The 5,447-nt window shown below is 49.1% G+C and overlaps 1 pseudogene; it reads left to right on the forward strand.

Moving 5' to 3' along the window:
• The first annotated feature begins 1,901 nt into the window (after positions 1-1,901).
• Positions 1,902-3,707, forward strand: LOC103581731 (annotated as a pseudogene).
• Positions 3,708-5,447: the final 1,740 nt, after the last annotated feature.

The following is a 5,447-nucleotide window of genomic DNA, read 5'->3' on the forward strand; positions in this document are numbered from 1 at the left end:
CCACTTTGGTGGAGTAAGACGTCTCAGGGAATTGTGGACCTTGGTGCAGGGGATGTTGTCAGATCAACAGAAGAAGCCACATCCTGTCAGCATAGAGAGGAATCCCAGGATCTGCCAGGACCCTAGGTATGGGCCCTTTGTGAACACTGATGGTACCTCAAGCCCAGAAAGAGAGGACACCACAAAGTTTGCCTGTCCTCTGGTCTCAGCCTTGTGGGGACTCAGTCAAGGGTGGGCCTAAGTGGCAAGCTCACTTCTACCATGGGCTGGAAGGTGGAGAGTCTTCAGGGAGACTCTGAGTTCTTGGTCAAAGGCTAGATGCCAGCTCATCTCAGGTGGTGGGTGGAGATGTAGGGCAGGTCCTCGGAGGAGTAAAGAATAACCTAGAAGACTCAGTGAACCCCTTACCCCAGAATGAATGTGGCCCAGCCTCTGTGGTCAGTCATGGAGACCCCACACAGAGCTGGTGGGATGTGGCTCCTCCACACTTCTGTCTCCAGGCTCTGAGGGAGGTGAGGAACTTGTTCTGATAGGGCTACTACAGATCAGCACAGGGAGCCCCATCTGGTCATCAGACACAGTGGTCCCAGGACCTGCTAAGAAACAAAGTGAGCACTGTGGGGACCCCGCACACCAGAACACACAGAACCCCAGTCCAAACCTGCCCTGCTGTCAGCCATGGTAAGACCCAGGCAATGGTGGGTGGACTGGCTTCCCTCACTTCCCTTCTGGTGTCTCATGGAGAAGGACCTTGGTGTAAGGAAGGTGGCCTCAGGTCAACAAAGGGAGAGTCCTAGCAACCGCCAGGACTGCAAAGGCCCCTCACCCCAGGACACGAACCCCGCTGAATTGGGTCACCTCCTGTGGTCCTCCCTGGGAAGCTCTGGGCAGGTGTCGCCAGATGTTTGGCCCCTCACTGCCTTTCTTTCCAGCTCAGTGATGTGAGCTACTGTTGTGAGAGTATCTCAGGCCATCACAGGTATTGGGTCTGGTTCCTGCCAGGAGAAAGGTGAAGAATCTGAGTGAGTATGGAGTGGACCAATCACCCCAGAACAATGGGGACCTCACAGAGTCCAATCCACCCTCCTGTCAATGCTGGGGAGCCCAAAGTGTCTTGCAGTATTCAGCCTGAAGACCCCCTCTATTCTTCTTCCAGGAGCTCCAGGAATTAACAGGTGAGATCTTGGTCTGAGGCAGTGTCCTCAGGTCACAAAGTACACGAGGCCCAGGCAGTGCCAGGAGTAAAGGTCAGATGCATGTCCTGAATGCATGCCAAGGGCCCCACCCGGCCCAGAACACAGGCGACCCCACAGCGCCTGGCCCCACCAGCAGTACTGTCAGGGCTAAAGCCTAGCGCTCTGCTGGCCAGCTGCACCCTGTGTCTTAGCCCATTTCTGTTGCCTATAACACAAAAACCTGAAACACAGTAATTTGTAAATAAAACACAATTTATTGCTTACAGTTTCTCAGGCTGGGAAGTCCAAAGTCCCAGGAACACATCTTGTGAGTGACTTGGTTGTGCAACAGGGACCCAGGGGTATCACATTGCAAGATGTTGGAAGCAGAGATGGTGACAGACCAACCTCCTCATGCACTCTCCTTTTCAAACACTCAGGACCACACCTCTGGACACCATTTTTAATCCATTCACTACTATATGGCCCTCCAATCTAAACACCTCTTCAAGGCCCCGCCTTTCAACTACCATAATAGGATTTCTCACCCTCAACCTTTACAGTGGGGATTAAGTTTGGGGGGATATTCAGCCCAAGTCACCGTACGAAGCTGTTTCATTCCCTCTTCAGCTCCACACAGGACATACCACCCAGGAAGACAGGAGCCCAGGTGAGGCCTCAGAACACCACCGAAACAGAAGACCTGTAAGTAGGCCTTTGTCAGAGATGCCTCACCGTACGAAGCTGTTTCATTCCCTCTTCAGCTCCACACAGGACATACCACCCAGGAAGACAGGAGCCCAGGTGAGGCCTCAGAACACCACCGAAACAGAAGACCTGTAAGTAGGCCTTTGTCAGAGATGCCAAGTGTGGGGTTCTTGGCTGAGGCTGCTCACACAATCCCACACTCCCCCTACCCTATGGGTCCCCATCACCCAGCTCCTGCCCACACTCCTGTCTTCTGCACCCAGGGAAAGTCATGATGCCTCATGGTCAGAATAGACAGCTCTGCAAGCTTGGGGAAGACTTTCAGGCCCAAAGAGAGGCACCAGGCCTGGTGGGTGTGCAGGTTCCTGCTGCTGAGGAACAGTTGGAGGCCACCCCCATCGCCTCCTCGTCCTCTCCTCTGATCCTGGGCACTCTGGAGGAGGTGTCTGGTGCTGGGACACCAAGTCCTCCCCAGAGTCCTCAGGGTGCTTCCTCCTCCCCCACTGCCATCACCTCCACTCCATGGGGTCAATCTGATAAGGTCTCCAGCAGCCAAGAAGAAGAGGGGCTGAGCACCTTGCAGGACACAGAAGTCCCTGAGTCCTTGCTGTCTGATTTCCTTCATTTCCTGCTTCTCAAGTAGCAAATGAAGGAGCTGATCACAAAGGAAGAAATGCTGAATGGTGTCCTCAAAAATTACGAGGAAAGCTTCTCTGCCATCTTCAGCAAAGTCTCTGAGTGCATGCAGCTGGCCTTTGGCATTGAAGTGAAGGAAATGGCCCCCGCCAGCCACTCCTATGTCCTTGTCACCAACCTGGGCCTCACCTATGATGGGATGCAGAGTGATGGCTGGAGTCTGCCCAGAACTGGCCTCCTCATCATCATTTTGGTGTGATGTTTTTAGAGGGCAACTGCACCTCTGGGGAGCTCTTGTGGGAGGCGCTGAGTGTGATGGGGGTGTATGCTGGGAGGGAGCACTCCATCTATGGGGAGCCCAGGAAGCTCATCACTGAAGATTGGGTGCGGCAAAAGTACCTGGAGTACTGGCAGGTGCCCGACAGTGATCCTGCATGCTACGCGTTCCTGTGGGGCCCACCTGCCCACGCTGAAACCAGCAAGATGAAAGTCGTGCAGTATTTCTCCAAGGTCAACGGGACTGATCCCAGATCCTTGTCATTCCTGTATCAAGATGCTTTGAGAGATGAGGAAGCGGGAGCCAGAGCAGGAGTTGCAGCCAAGGCCAGGGGTCGTCCCAGGTCTGTCTCCAGCAGCTTCTGACCTGTGTGAGATGAAACCCTTTTTCATGGTGTTTGAAAAGAGCAGTCCTAAGCACATTCTAAGTAGTGGGGGCCATGGTGAGCTAAAGGGAACATAACATGTATCATGTTTGTGTTCTTGTTCTATGTGATGAGTTGGAGATTCATGATTGTTTTCTATGGAATTTTACAAATGTTCTTTTTAACGTAAAGTATAATTAACTTCAGGATTGAATGACAGCAGTCACCCTTTTATCGCTGTTTATACGGTTTTGGAGTAAGAGTTGTGCTACTTGTTCAAACAAATTGGGAACCACAATTTATTTTGTGATCTGGAACAAGATAACATTGCAGTGAAAAAGACATTTCCTTGGAAATGTGAAAGTACTTAGTCATGAAATAGATGGAATAAAGAAATAGAGAAATTAAAAGATAGTAATTAATTCTTGCCTTGCCTTATCCCTCTTAGTGTTCACTGTATAATTTAAAAAATACATATGTATATCTGGATTTGCATGGCTTATTTGAGAATGTAGACAAATTAAATATAAATAAATAAATCGCTCTACTCTCTGGTTCATTTATTCACCATTCACTGAGCATCATTCTCTGGAAGACCCTGTGTTAGTCATGGAGATACTAGAATAAGCCCAACCCACCGCTCCCCATAGAATGGTGGAGCCTAGTAGCAGCCACCACATTAGGAATGTGGTGAGATGTCCTCTAAATCCTAAGGAACAAGTAGATATGGATTAGCCAGAAGGTGGGACTCCAGGTGAGAGCAGTCGACTGTAAATGTGTTGAGCCAAGGCACCTTGGGAGTTTAGGCATCTGCACCTCCCTGTGTGGGAGGTGTCTGCACTGGAACTGGGTGGTGGCAGGGGCCAGGCTCTCAGACTCTGTGTCCTAAGGCTGCAAGCAGAGCCTGGATTGGAAAACTGTGCTGAGCAGGTCCTTTTGTATGGTGGATCAAGCAGAGAGAACTCTCCACCTGGGGCAGGTATGGGAGGTGTCCTGCACTCCTGTCCCAGTGCGGTTGAACACAGCGCAGGAAGCAGGTGATTTATACCCACCACCTGCAAGGATTGCCTGAGTGATAAGAGTGAATCTCCCATGAGGTGAGGGACAGAAGCCACTGGCCAGGTACTCTTCTGCCTGCTGGGAGAAGCAGAGCCAGACCCATTAACATGGCATTTTAACTAGGTCATCTTGAGGTAATTTGGCCAAGTGTAATCAAAGGCTGGATGTGGAGTGAAAGTGAAATGAATGAAAATAGTGGTGTGGATGGAAATGTAGCTGGGAGGGAAGAAGGAGTTTGTCCTCAACTCACATTCGAGTAGTTAGTGAGTTGCGCCCAGCTGGGGAAGACTCCTCCACACCCCAATATTGATATATACTCTTTAAGAGGGAACATTTACTAAGCAGCATTTTGCTGATGTTCTGTTTCCTGTTCAGCTACAAATGCTCCCAGGTTTCCTAGAAAACAAAACAAAAATATTTTTTAGTGGAGAGAGTGGGTCTGGGGTAAAAATCATATTAGAAATAAGTGAAAGTCATTAAACGTCCATTATATGGCAGGCATTGTGCCAGCCATTTTAATACATATTTACATTCCAAAAGTCTTTAAAAAAAAAAACCTATGAAACGCATTTTCCAGGTGAAGGATCCTAGATTCACAGGACTTGGTCAGTAAAAATCATATTAGAAATAAGTGAAAGTCATTAAATGTCCATTATATGGCAGGCATTGTGCCAGCCATTTTAATACATATTTACATTCCAAAAGTCTTTTAAAAAAAAACCTATGAAACGCATTTTCCAGGTGAAGGATCCTAGATTCACAGGACTTGGTCATTTCCCATGATCACATGGCTAGTGAGGGACAGGGTTGAGACTAGACTCCTGGTATGAATCCATCTAGTGTCTGCACTCAACTCGCTCCTCCCAGCCCAAGGCAGATCTCCTGACTCTAATTTTTCTTCTACTCAGCACTTCATAATGTCTCTCAGGTGACAAAAAGAAAGACCCTGAGGCCAAGATCCTAAAAGCTAACCTAAAGTAAGAAGGTAAAAGTGATAATCTAAAGGCTGTGCCCTGCTCCCAGTGGAAGAGTCTAGAATCACCTGCCCTGTCCCTGACATAGAGCATGCCTTCTTCCTGAAGAAGTCCCCTGGCTGTCACATTGCCCACCCTTGAACTCCTATAATGGTCACAGTCCCTTTGACCTAAAAGTTCACTTTGGGACAGTGATGTTTAGACACCTGGTTGTATGACTACGAGTCAAAATACACCATCAGTCTTTTCCAACT

Source organism: Galeopterus variegatus, unplaced genomic scaffold, assembly GCF_000696425.1.
Source record: "Galeopterus variegatus unplaced genomic scaffold, G_variegatus-3.0.2 Scaffold13792, whole genome shotgun sequence".
In the NCBI taxonomy this organism is placed as follows: domain Eukaryota; kingdom Metazoa; phylum Chordata; class Mammalia; order Dermoptera; family Cynocephalidae; genus Galeopterus; species Galeopterus variegatus.